The following is a 12,250-nucleotide window of genomic DNA, read 5'->3' on the forward strand; positions in this document are numbered from 1 at the left end:
TGCTCTTTCACGCCAGTTTTTCTGGCGTGAAAGCCCACAGTTTTGATGTGGGGACATAGTCCTAAAAACAGAGAATCCAGCCCAGTGTTCAGGATTGGAACAACTGAGAGCATTTGCTTCACGCCCTGTTAATCGCACAGAAATAAATTTTGCTCAGCTAGCAAAAAAAACTTTGACCATCATTTGCGATGTAAGAAGGTTGCGTTTATGTCATTTTTCCTTTTTGATGGATCATTGACACACGACTACAATCTTTAGACTATTTAAAGGTATACCTTCTTTAGCACTGGTAGATTGCAAGGATGATCACTAATATTGTTTGTTATGGTCTCTATTCTGCTTTATCTGGATGGCTCGGATCCGTATTATTGAATAAAGAACACAAAGCTTTGTTAATGAACAAAACCATACATTTATTACACTACTAAGTAAGATTCGTTCACATTCCTGGAGTAGAAGGTTATTATATTGATACATAGATACATAGAAGATAGGAGGAGGCCTTTTGGCCGTTCGAGCCTGCTCCGCCATTCATCACTATCATGGCTGATCATCCAACTCAATAGCCTAATTCTGCTTTCTCCCCATAGCCTTTGATCCCATTCTTCCCAACTGCTTAATCCAGCTGCCTCTTGAATATATTCAATGTTTTAGCATCAAGTACTTCCTGTGGGAATGAATTCCACAGGCTCACCACTCTTTGTGTGAAGAAATGTCTCCTTATCTCTGTCTGAAATGATTTACCCTGAATCTTCAGGCTATGACCCCTGGTTCTGGACACACCCATCATTGGTAACATCTTCCCTGCATCTACCCTGTCTAGTCCTGTTAGAATTTTATAAGTCTCTATGAGATCCCTCCTCATTCTTCTGAACTCCAGCGAGAACAATCCCAACCTAGTCAATCTCTCCTCATATGACAGTCCCGCCATCCCTGGAATCAATCTGGTAAACCTTTGGTGCACTCCCTTGAGTGCAAGAACATCTTTCCACAGAGAAGGAGACCAAAACTGCACACAATACTCCAAGTGTGGCCTCACCAAGGCCCTGTACAATTGCAGCAACACATCCATGCTTCTGTATTTGAAACCTCTTGCAATGAAGACCAACATACCATTAGCCCTCTTTACTGCCTGCTGCACCTGTATGCTTATTTTCAGCGAATGGTGCACAAGAACACCCAGGTCCCGCTGCACACTCCCCTCTCCCAATTTACAACCATTCAGGTAATAATCTACCTTTCTGTTTTTGCTTCCAAAATGAATAACCTCACACTTATCCAAATTATACTGCATCTGCCATTGGTTTGCCCACTCGTCCAACCTGTTTATACCTTGCTGTAGGATCCCTGCATCCTCATCACAATTCACCCTCCCACCTTATCATCTGCAAACTTTGAGATGATAAAACTATGCTATCTCTAACTTACAGAACTCTCAAGTATACAACTGCTATTTATGCCTGACACTCTTCCAGCTCTCTCCTAACTCTTAACTCCTAATCATCTAATTATTTTCTAATCTAAACCCAGAATCCCCTATTCAAATTATATTTATATGACTGATCCATGGTTTCCTCTAGTAGTAAGAAGCATTATCATCAACTTGTTAACTCTTTACATCCCAGTCAATATACATATCTTGACATTGTTGGCACACACTTACGATATCCATTATTGCAAGTCAGAGCAGCATGCAAATGGTGAATGCTGTCACGATTGCCGGGACAAGTCAAGCATGAGCCAGAAGTAAATATACAAGAACCAATCCAATGATGGGGAATGTGATGGACTTGGTCAAGAAAAGAACGTTGTCAGACATTCATAGGAAAAATTCAGACCTCAAGCCCTGCATCACACAAAGACTTGAATTGACAGTACAGAATGGAGTTCTACTGTGGGAATCTGTGTGGTTATTCCTCCGTGCTTGCCGACTACTATCCTTGACCAACTGCATGAGGGGCATTCTGATGTGATGAGGATGAAGGAATTAGCACACACTTATTTTTGGTGGGAAGGATTAGATGCTCAAATTGAAGAGAAAGTCGGGCAGTGCCAATCTTGTGTAAAGCTAAGGAACACTCCACCATTATAGCCACTACTCCGTGGGAATGGCCGACTCCGCCATGGCAGAGAATACACATCGATTATGCTGATTCATTGGAGGGACATCTGCGCTTAGTCATTGTGGGCGCACACTCAAATTGGCCAAAAGTATTAATAATGAAGTCAATGGTGACTGAACAGACCATTGAAAAACTGGTCAAAATAGTCGCAAGACTTGGAATACTGGAGCATATTGTCATTGATAATAGTACGCAGTTTACTTTGAAAGAGTTTCAGCACTGCTTGAAAGGGAACAGTTTACACCATATCAAGTCAGCTCCTTATCATCCAGCAACAAATGGATTGGCTGAACGTTTTGTGCCACATTAGAGCATTTTATCAATGCGCAGAAGGCCCAGGGGACATTGGCAAGAGGACTAAACAAATTTTGAATATCTTATCTAAACACTGCACGTGCTACCTTGTAAAGTTTACCAGCATTCTGGTGATTAAGATGAAACTATGAGCACAGTTTGAATTGTTCACTCCACCTGATACCTCAGAGATTGTCAGATGACAACAACAAGCACAAATTGCTAGGAGGGAGAAAAGGTGAGTATTCAACCAGGGAGAAAGAATGTTCGCCAGGAATTACATCACCAACAAGAAATAGATACAAGCTATGATCCAGAAAAGACAGACCCAATAACATGTATTGTACAGATCTCTAGATATATAGAGGGCTATACATTGGAATGAAGGCCAGAGAGTGATGAGTTCAGATTCTGTTTCTGGGGGCTTTTCCAAGCCTAGGTATGAAATAACCACTCAAGAAGTACCATTTACAGAAAGAATGAGGACACTTCTAAGGTCGCAAGTAGCTGAGTTCAAGAACGCCAAATTCTATCAAAAAGGAATAGATGTCCACCACAGGGGCTGGTTTATTGAATTTTGCCTATGTATAGAAATAACATATTGGGGGATCTGTTGTATAAATGTTAACTGTTGTCATTGGACTAATGAGGTAAAGAGGGAGGGGGGTTATGTACCTGGGAATACATTCTTGTTGGTTCTGCGTGTTGTGTAGTGACATCAGCAGAGTGCGCGGGCTTTGAGCAGGTCACCATCTTGACTGTATGAGGAACACCCTTAATAAAGTTCTTAAGGTGTTTTCAAGAGTCCAAAATGTGGGCACCTCCATACCTTTACTATTTGCAGCAGCAGACAAATATAATACTGAGATTACAACTTTCTGATATTTAGCAAATTGATAAGGGTACCAAGAGATATAGGGCGCAATTCTCCCCCTCACGCCGGGTGGGAGAATCGCTGGGGCACCAGGCGAGTCCTGCCACGCTGCCCTGGCACCCGCAAGCGATTCTCCCACCCCCCACAAACCGGCGTGGCGAGATTTACAGCTGGCCGCTCGGAGAATCGCCGCTCACCATTTGTAACGGGCGACCGGCGATTCTCCGGCCCGGATGAGCCGAGCGGCCTGCCCAGTACGACGGGTTCCCCCGGCGCCGCCGCACCTGGTTGCTGCCGGCGGAAACAGCACGGGAACGCTGAGGGGGCGGCCTGTTGGGGGGGGGGGGGGGGATCCAGCACCGGGGTAGCACTCAAAAGGGTCTGGCCCGTGATCGGTGTCCACCAATCGGCGGGCTGGCCTCTTTGAAGGAGGGACTCCTTTCCTCCGCCGCCCCGCAAGATCCATCCGACATTTCTTACGGGGCGCCCGTGGGGAGGACGGCAACCGCGCATGCGCAGGTGACGTCATTTTGCGTAATTTACGCGGTGCCACTTTCACGCCGCGCCACGGCCCGGCACGCGTAATTGACGCTGCGCCGCTCCTAGCCCCCCGGAGGTGGGAGAATAGGGGGCGAGGGGCGGCCTCCGACGCCAGAGTGAAACACTCCGGTTTTCACTCCGGCGTCGGGACTTAGTCGCCTGATGGGAGAATCACGCCCATAGAGTTCAGGTGGATGAATTGTGTTGAACTTCAGATTAATCAGGATCCAATTGAATCGCAGAAGTGTCTCAAGGGGTGGAATGGTCTGTTCCCATTAAGCCAATGGCAAATATCAGGGCCAATGATTCATCACATCATTATCACTCATTTAAATATTACCATCCGTATTCAACAGTGAGATTTTGGCATAATTTCTGTCAGAAAATACGATGGCAGTATAACTAGGCAGAGATCTGGGGCAATAGATCTCTTTGCCCCCTCCCTAGTCTGCCCAGCTTTCAGTCCAAAACGGCAACAGGAATTTCCAGAAAACTGGCAGGAAAGGGAAACAGATGAAAAATCTGATTTTGTACAACACTGTAAACAAGAATTGATAAAATAGAACAAAGGATCTTTTAGGGGTGGCACAGTGGCACAATGGTTAGCACTGCTGCCTCACCGTGCCAGGGACCCAGGTTCGATTCAGGTTTTTGTGAAGTTTGCACTTTCTCCCTGTGTCTGCGTGGGTTTCCTCTGGGTGCTAAGGTTTCCTCCCACAGTCCAAAGATGTGCAAGCTAGGTTTATTGGCCATGCTAAATTGCCCCTTATTGTCCAAAAAGATAGGTTGGGTTACGAGATATGATGGGGCTCGATGCAGACTCAACGGGCTAAATGGCCTCCTTCTGCTCTGCAGGGATTTTAAGTGATTTTAGATACCTTTGACATGACTCGGCATTTTCCACATGAGTTGTGCATATTAACCATGATTCTTGACCCCTCCCCCTCTCCCCGCCCCCTCTTGGCTCATACGCAGGGAAAAATTGCCTCAGCATTCGTGAGTATTCTGATTGGTGACAGTATTGTTGGTGTCAAGCAAATTGATCTTTTGTTTCGCTTACCTAATGCTGTTGATTTCTTCTGAAAAAGACCATTTAAATGTTAATATATCATTTGTCAACAGGGACCATTAAACATGTTAAAACAATCCTCAAGAATTAAAGTCACTTTGTTTCTAAATTTTTATGTTAGTTTGGTTTATTTGTTCATCAATTGTGACCTTTAGTTAGATTAGTTACATTGACTAGTGAACATTGACCCATATCGTCTGGTCTCCAGATTGTTGGAGAATGGACGTAACCACAAGATGCACTTCGGCTTCTTGTGGAGGTCTCGACGCACTGATTCCGTGAGAATTGCCCGGGAAGTTTGAACTTCCAATGGGAAAATTCGCCAGCTCCCTGGAATACTGAAAAAAAAACTATCACCCTGATTTGGAGTTGGAGATTCTGGACAGTTCTAACTTATTTAACTCGATAGTTACTCAGTAAATGTTACACAGAAAAACACTAGTTCAACACCTGGGAGACTGGACAATTGACCACCCCCCCCCCCAACGTCAGACATCAATCACTCATACTGACACCCACCTGACTCCCCGCTCGAACCACTGATTACCTGCTGACTCACCAACTACCCACTGACCCCAACCATACTCCTGACCCCGAATTCCCCTTGACCTAAGTACCAATTCAAAGTGGCTATCCTGCCCATCTGCCGACCTACCCATCTACCACCCAACCCACTCACTACCCTACTCAGCTGCCAGCCTGCCCAACATCCTATTCACCTGCCACCGTGCCCAATTGCCACCCTACCAAGCCGCAACGTTACGACGGTGCCAGTCTACCGCTTACCGCACCCACTTACACATCTATAGACTCATTCTTTCACTCACCCATTTACTCATGCATTAATTCGCTGATGCACTGAGAAGCTTGGGGATGGCTAAACAGCAGAATACAACAGCTAGTGTCATAAAAAGGGTTGTGTCTTCTGCAGCTTCTCTTTGCTGCTCTCTGCAAAGTTCCTTGCGCCAAAGGAGTTCTACTATATTGTGGATCTGAAGTAGAGGCCTGTTCAACTTAACCAGGTAAATGGATATTTTCTGTCTGATCAACGTCAGATATAAGCCTCCTGACCCTGATTAGAAACTTTGTCCATTATTCTACAATGGCCAAAATGGATCTGGAATGCACTGCCTGTCAGGGTGAGGTAGACAGATTCAATTGGCTTTCAAAGGGGAATAGGAAAAGTACCTAAAAAAAAGGATTACTTTGATAAAGTGAGGTGGGGGATGGATGGCGTGGGGGCTGGAATTGGATTAGTTGGTTTGCTCCTTTAAAGTATGTACGTGATGAGCCAAATAGGTCCCTTCTGTGTCGAGACCATTATAAAATTCTATGATTTCTTCTGTAATGTCCATAGCTCTCCCAGCTTCTGTAAAATTCTACATTACATGTTCCTCCCTCCAGGCAAATAAAACATTGATCTATAACTGTTTGACTGCAGTTAACCTCACTTTAAATGTATAATATTGCTTTCATTATACAGATGTGTATGCTGAATTTATGATTTGTGTCATTAGAAATTTGCAATCCACGCCCCTAGCTAATATAATTCTTTCCTGAATCTTATAGCATTTCAGTGACACAGATCTCTCAAAGCACTTTCATGGCAACAGACCAAAGGACAGATATTTAGGAAATTGACTGTTATTTGCAAGAGAATCTTTCACTACCTTTTCCTCTCTATTCAAATCTTTGCTCCCCGTATGGTGTAATTACTTAATTAGGACAGTGTTATAATTCAAATCTGTACACATTGAATATTAACATTTGCTTGATATATACTTTGACTGCTTTGGGCTGGATTCTCGATTTTGAGGCTATGTCTGGCGCATGTGTCTCGTCTTATGACCATAACATCGGGGCCGCCCCCGCACCGTTGCTGCGCCCAGTGGGGGCCTAGCAACCATTTCACGTAAAGCCGGCTTTACCTGCAAATACTGACGGAGAATTGCCGGGTCCATGCCGGAGAACTGCAGCGGTCGCGCTGTATAACATGAGGTGGCCGTGCGCGGACTCGGCTTGCGAGATAGTGCCCCCCAGTAGCCCCCCTCGCCACCCCCATCAGTCCCCCCAGCCACCGCCGAAGCCGCCCAGCCAGCGAAACAGCTCCCACCCCCCCCCCAACTGTGGCGGTGTTGGACACAGTCCGCAGCCGTTACATGAGGTCCCCGAAAACTCTGAGCACAATCGGGAAATCGCCCCATTGGGGGAGGAGCCTCAGGTAACGTCCTGAGGCTGTCCCAACAGCGTGCGGCGTTTTCAGCAATGACGCCATTGTTGAGGGGGCGAAATTCTGAAAAACAGTACCACCCCCCCCCCCCCCCCCCCCCCCCCCCTCCGATTTCGGCGTAAAAATGGATTCTCCGGCCAATTTCGATTTCCGCCAAACGCGATTTCGGCATTAGCAATCGGAGAATCCAGGCCTATGTTTCTCAAGTACCTTTGTAAAATTTCCTCACCAGTGTGTCAATGTGCCACAAAGTCTAGGAAAGATCCAAGTTGGATAATTGATTTGGAGATCAGCTCATCTTTGCACAGGTAATGGTCAAGGCATTACTGCTGGCTGTGTAATGGATGTATATGTTGCAGTAATGGTTAAAAGTTTGGGTTGGTATGTGTATGTATCCACTGCAGTAGGGTCTTTTAAAATACTGGTTTAAAAGATAGGCAGACACTGGGGCTACAGAAGGGATAATTAAAGCATCATAAAAGTAAGATCATCATTCATTCCAACCATGTATAGTGTTTGCCTATAGAGGGCGAATGGAATTTTGTTTAGGAAAGAAGGTTCTCTCGGGTTTTGATGACTGAAGGGTTACGGTTAGCCTTCGGAAGATGGTCATAATCCAGTTAATGGGATAGAGATGATGTAGTTAATGGGAGTAGTCAGAGGCTGAAGCAGTCAGGTGTTGAGTCTCATATTTTGCTGTGAACAGAACAGAAGATTTCTGTCAAATGCTGGGAAGTTAAACAGTAGTTTGACGCAGGCATGAATCTGTGGATCTCTCTCTCAAAGCAGTTTCTCCAAGACATCTTTAAAAGTGAATTTTGACCTGAGATGGGTTTTGCTTGATTGGAGATATAAAGATAGCTGTAAGGAGTTAAAGTGTTTCATTTTTTGATTCAGCATTGTTTAATTAGTAATTGTGAGTTTGTATGTCATTAAAGTTAGTTTAACACTGTGTTAATAAGAAAGTATATTTTAATATACCATATCCCTTTGTGTGCATGGAGTCACTCCTGGAGCGAAGTATCCTTTCATCACAGTCTAACAAATTAAGTAAAATATTGGGTTTCTGTCCGGTATCATAGCAACTGTTGGGGTCTGGTCTGGGATCGTAATACCTGGTCTGGCCACAGAAACTCTGGCTAAGGAAGAAGAGATTAAATGATCAGTCCAGGTTTCTGTTCCAGTATAGAAAACTGCGTGCATGTGCTGGGCTGTATACGAGAACAAAATGTGACTTGGATACAGGACCCTCCGTTCCCACGCTCCATCCTGCCAACATTCACTACTTGACTGCCACTCACAACATACACTCATCGATGAAGAATTGTATCTTGGGTTTTCAGATTTAAGGGAACTAGATCACAGCAAATGGATTTAGATTGGTTAACCCCTGAAAATAGACACAGTGATTGCAATTCCACTTACATTGCAGGTAGGATATCTATGTTGTGTTGCCTGCTCATTTCCATGATTTCTTGGTGTGGCCAGAACTCCCTATGGTGTTCATTGGTTGCACCAATCATCAAGGAGCCCACTACCCCAAGTGCCAAGTGCTACTTATTGGTAGTAATGAGCTGAATAGATGAAGGGGAACCAGTAGATGTAATATACTTGGTTTTCCAAAAAGCGCTCGGTAAAGTACCGTAAAAAAAAGCTATTGAATAAGATAAGAGACGGTGGTGCTCGGGGAATATATTAGCATACATAGAAGATTGGCTAACTGATAGAAAGCAGAGAGTTGGGATAAGACGTGCATTTTCAGGATGGAAACATTTATAGGGGAGTGCCAGGGGGATCAGTGCTGGGGCCACAATTATTTACAATAAATATTAATGACATAGACCTAGGGAAGCAAATGCACTATTGACAAGTTTGTGAGTGACAGAAAAATAAGTGGGTAAGTGAGTAGTGAGAATGACTCAAAAGACGTAAATTTCCCAAAAAATGGCAAAGCTTCGGGACGGTTTGCATTGGCACGGGTGGTGCAATCCAGATCGGGATCTTCAGGCACTTCAGTGAATATTTTCCCCCATGTGAAACACCCCACGGCTGAGTCACCAGGTGTCTGATTCGCCCACCCTGTGGGCCAGCTGAGCACTTTAATCAAGGCTCCACATTATTCACTCTCATTCAAGCCAAGATGATGCCTGCACACAGACCAGGATCAGGATCCATGGAGGGAGCCCTGACGAGATTGTTGGATGCAGTGGAGGAGAGGGGAGGGGGGGGGGGGGGCAATGATCTAACCACGGAGTGGCAGGAGGTTCCCAAGCAATGTGACAAAACATCCTAGGAGGCGGTGGCAGCGGTGACTAGTGCCAGCAGTATGACCAGCAGTATGACCAGCAGTATGACCAGGAGGACAGGGGTTCAATATCGCAAAAAGCTGAATGACCTCCTATCACCCTGCAAGGGTGAGTGCCCCCATGTTGGAATTCGACCAGTGCGCCAAGGAATGTCACCATTAACCCACTTCCCAGTACCTCACAGCGTCTCAGCACACAACCTCACAGCATCATCCTCCGCAAACCCCCCCCCCCCCCCCCCCCCCTCTCCACCCCCAGATTTCCTCACCAGATCCCCTTTATGTCTAGGCGTGGTGCCCACAAATTGCAGTTGACCTCGACCTCTGACCCACCAGATGTCTGACTCATAATATCCCCTTTGGGTTTCCTGCAGAAAAAGATGGCGCTTCACAGACGCAAGACGGACATGACGGGCAGGGGTATGTCCGAGCTGCGATTTTTTACTCCCTTTGAGGAAAATGCAACTGAGCTTGAGGGGAAGGGCCAGGAATGGCACTGTGCTGACAGTGAGGTTGACCTGCAGCAGAGAAGTGAGGAACCATTGCACCTTCATCCGGATGACCTGTTTTGAGTGGATTTTTAAGTGCACAAACCCTTGACCTTGCCATGAACTAAAACTATGTCCCTTGCCTTGTAGGAACATCAACTGATGGGCCCGGGTCTTCCAAGAGCAGAGCCATTGCCCTTTATCCCTCAGCAGCACCTCGGACGATATCTACGAGGAGGACACAAACGATGCGTGACATCTATCTCCCACACAATCAACCATTGCAGACCCAAGCACCTCAGTGGGCGAACTTAACAGACAGGCATCTCGGTCACAACCTAGTGAGCACCACACAGCTTCTGATACACATCGGGTAGTGACAGGAACATCTCAGGGATTGGCAAGTCGGAGGTCTGCTGGATCCCAGGACTCAGCTGTTCCCCAACCAGCTCCCGTACCTCTGGACGAGTTCCTCTCTTCAGAGAAACCTGACAGTGCCATCGCATCTGCACCGAGCTTCTCAAAGAGCACCCTACTTAGACCCAATCCTTTGCTCTATCTTCAGAACCCTGTAACCTCACCTAACCTTTGGACACATAGGGGCAATTTAGAAAGGCCAATCCACCTTACCTGTACATCTTAGAACTGTGGGAGGAAACCGGAGGAAACTCACGCAGACACGGGGAGCATGTGCAAACTCCACACAGTCACCTTAGGTCAGAATCAAACCTACAATTGTGCTGACCATTGTACCAACTTTCTGCCCTGAGCTGCTGTAGATGCAAAGGCAGAGCCAGGAACACTAGGAGAGGTTGCCAATTACATTCTTGCAACTGCAAGTCTGATTGGAAAAACCTCTGGTCATGAGAGATGTTTGCCAGTGATGCGTGGCACCCAGACCAGCAACCGCAGTGGAAAAGCTGGGGCAGGACATCCGAGCCAGAAGTTGCGGAATCCAAGGCATGGCTCAGTCTCTGAGGAGCAGGGCTGAGGGCCTCGAGTGCCTGGCCCAGACATAGTGGTCCATTGCTGAGGGGCACCAGAGCTTGTTCTAAGCACAGACTATTATTGCTGAGGGCTTCGATACCATGGTTCAAATAATGGCATGTCTCCTGGGTTGGCAGCGCAAGGTGATATTTCTGAAGCTCATGCCAGACGCTGTTCCATCCCATGGAATAACCCAGGGCCCCCAAGTATCCTGAGGGAGGATGAATCACTGGAGCCCATCCATGGACCTTACATCAATGAGCCTTGGCAGTCTCCAGCCCTCATTCCTGACACCGGCACATCTCGGGGCAGCAGGCAGTAGAAGGTGACTTGGCTGAAACAGTGAGACAAAAGTCAGCACAGTCGCTCCAGGTCCCGACCCTCTTGAGTATGCCTCCAATGGCATCTCAGGTTTTAGGGCACAGAAGGTAGCAGGCCTCCTCTGCCTCTGATGTGTATCCTGGAATCCAGCTAGACGTAGCTGTAGGCCTTGCACGATTAAGGAGTTCTGGGTGCACAGAGTGGGTGTGGTGAAATTAGGCACCCATAGTTAGGGTGCAATCAAAGTATCACCGTCACTACTCACCAAATTAAGCTATTTTGCTCTTCAAAGTCTTAACACTTCTGTCTTTAACCACTCTCCTCTTCAAAGCCTTAACACCTCTGTCTTTAACCACTCTCCTACATGGAAAGGTCATTTCCTCATCTGAACTCAGGTTGTCCTATAGACCCTCCAAACAATGCTAGCATTGACATCCAATGAGACCCACAGTGACAGACATATGGAATGAATGCACCATCACTCAGTAAACTCATAATTTTGTCCCTTTACAAAAGTGCTCAGTTGGGAGACTCCAAGGCATGAGCCCCCGACCCTCACTCAGACATGGGCCCAGGAGTCAGTTCACAGCCAGCAAACAGGCAGGAGTCAGATACAGGTAGATCATAAGGAGCTTCACAGCTGTCCTCACTGTGAGTTGTCATCATCTTCCTTCCTTGACAAGTAACTCCATCACACAGACAACCCAGGCCCACCACCCTGCTCAGACGTAAATGAACCCTTTGAGAAGTGAGGAGAGGGTGATAAGGGGGATGTTGTGGAGCTGCCGGACAACAAGATTCCTAATTTGTGAACCTGGAGGCGATGAGTGCGGCCCTGTTGTTGCTGCCCTGGCAAACCCTAGCTCGTGCTGTCCTCCTTCCTCCTGGTCATCCTCGGCCTCTCCCTCCACTCCCTCCTGGTCCTGTTTCTCATCAGAGGAAGCGGCACGTTCCTCCGCGTCCTCCTCCAGCATGTCGTCCTGCTGCTGCAAGTTGTGGAGGATACAGCACATGACAAC

The sequence above is a fragment of the Scyliorhinus canicula genome, chromosome 17, assembly GCF_902713615.1.
Source record: "Scyliorhinus canicula chromosome 17, sScyCan1.1, whole genome shotgun sequence".
In the NCBI taxonomy this organism is placed as follows: domain Eukaryota; kingdom Metazoa; phylum Chordata; class Chondrichthyes; order Carcharhiniformes; family Scyliorhinidae; genus Scyliorhinus; species Scyliorhinus canicula.